This window comes from Sardina pilchardus, chromosome 8 (genome assembly GCF_963854185.1).
Source record: "Sardina pilchardus chromosome 8, fSarPil1.1, whole genome shotgun sequence".
NCBI lineage: Eukaryota > Metazoa > Chordata > Actinopteri > Clupeiformes > Clupeidae > Sardina > Sardina pilchardus.
The window spans coordinates 24,912,337-24,914,473 of NC_085001.1; the positions used below are offsets into that span (position 1 = coordinate 24,912,337).

General features: G+C 44.7%; 1 protein-coding gene across 2 annotated transcripts in view; it reads left to right on the top strand.

The window, feature by feature from the left end:
- pde4d (phosphodiesterase 4D, cAMP-specific) overlaps positions 1-2,137 on the top strand; it is a 109,582-nt gene that overhangs the window by 37,589 nt on the left and 69,856 nt on the right. The gene's annotated exons all lie outside the window — the stretch shown is intronic.

Consider the following 2,137-nt stretch of genomic DNA (forward strand, 5'->3'; position numbering starts at 1 on the left):
CTTCGGCTTCGTCGTTTTCCCCGGCGCTGTGCCCTCTCTCACCCCTCGTCAGTGGTGTTTACAGAAGTTCCGCAGGACTCAGCATGTTAATTCACGTGTTTGTAAATCAGTGCTGTCTTAGATACACACTCTTACATACGCACATATGCACGCACACACGCACACACGCACACACACACACATGCCAGACCGTGTTGCCTCATCACCTCACTCTAGTCTTTCCTCACGCTGCAATGCACACCTTCTAAACCTTCCTGTGTGGAGAAAAAAGAAATGAGGAAAGGGAAACAAGAAATTTTCGTGCCATCCCAAATTCCTTATGGGGCTCTCAGACTGCCAGATTTGTGCAGTGGGTAAGCGTAAGATCAGTGGTGAGTGCTGCTGTGACTCCTCCGGCACCCTTTGCCAATCCAAACCACCGAGACCCTCACCCCCCCGGGATGCCCCCCCCCCCCTTCCCCCCCCAGCTCCCTGCCTAGACTAAAGCTTTGCACAGACCTGGTGCAGAGGGAATTGACTGCCTTGTGGTAATCGGTCGCTCTCTCTTTCCTCTGTTTACTCCTCTCCCTTCCTCCTCCTCCTCCTCCTCCTCCTCTTCCTCCCATGGTGAGGTTTGCGCTAATTATGTTTCATAACGTCGATGAGATTATTGTAAGTCTATTGGATTTTTGGTTAGCATTTCTTTGTTTGTTTGTTTGTTTTTTTTTGCCACTACCTGAATGGGTGTTTAGCTTGATTGAGGCTTAGCAAGCACATTTTAGTCTCATTATCCTGCCCTCCTCCTGTGCTGATGGCTGCTCAGTGACATAGTGTAGAAGCACTCACTTTAGCTAATCAACTCAGTAAACAACAGTCTCTTGCCTTTCTCGTCCTCCTGCTGTATTTATAGTGCTTGATTTTTAGGATGTGAGCCACTGATAAATGTGTGGGTTTGTTTAGTCACTTTTAGCACCTCCACTATATTCTTCATCAGCTTAATAATGATCATCATTATCTTCGTCATCATTAGCAGCAACAGCAGAAGCAGCAGCATCAGCAACATCGGCATCATCAATTCGATTATAACAAGACTCAGGATCTTGTTCATTGTCCACACAGGATGCATGACCCATCATGTTAATGATTTTTGATTGGGAATGGAAAATCACCATCACAGTGGGGCCTGTCACTGAGTAATAACATTGGTTGAAATAATTCTGGGTTCTGCTAGGCAAATCTGACATTTAGCTTGAGTTTTAAGATATAGATGATTCTCACAAAGCTTAAAATGAACAATGGACATTTCAAGGAGACGGCCTGCAAGGAATGAGAGATGCCCGTAATATGTGGTTGTCTTGTACAGTATATTCTAAAGGATGTTTTATAGCGTCTGTATTAATCATAGTGAATCATTTCTAAATATGCCAGAGGATTTGGAATCTGTATCTTATAGGACTTTGACTTCAGGGCCTCAGTGGGGAATGTAGTTTATCAGTGGAGGAAGAAACAGTTTATTCCTGGATGACAAGGACAGAAACCAAGTTTCCGGAGTTAAGGGTCAAGCTCCATTCCCATTGTCTGTTTCTACTTTGAGACTGACTGTGCATTAGGTCGTTCACCCAGTATTATCACCAGTGATGTGAGTTATTCCAAGGTAGATTACATTGAATCCTCGAAGTATAATCTTATTAAAATAATAGTGCATGATATGCGTATAAATAGTCTATGGCACATTGTCTTTGTGTTTTTCATACTGAATGTTTCTCATACAGTTTCTATGAAACAATTACACACCTCGGGCCCAGTGTCTGTGCCCCCACAATTTCCAATGTGTGATTGCCACCTGGCAGCTACCACAAAAGCCATTGTCTGATGGACAAAAGCAAGGCGATTGTCCCTCCAGGCTGACATTAAATCATTCTGTCATAATTTCCATACACACATCACACTGAAGCCCACAAGAAATCTTCTATTCCACCGAAGCACACTACGCATTCAGGTAAATAGCGAGGAAGTGGTTTCTGTGGTTTTTGCAGCCTCGGTATCTCCGTCTGACGGGTAAATAGGGAAGCGTGACCTGTGGGGGTCTTTAAATCTCACCCGGGGGTGGGGTCGGGAGGGGGGAACTGAAAACACTGCAGAGACTTGAACTGAGGCA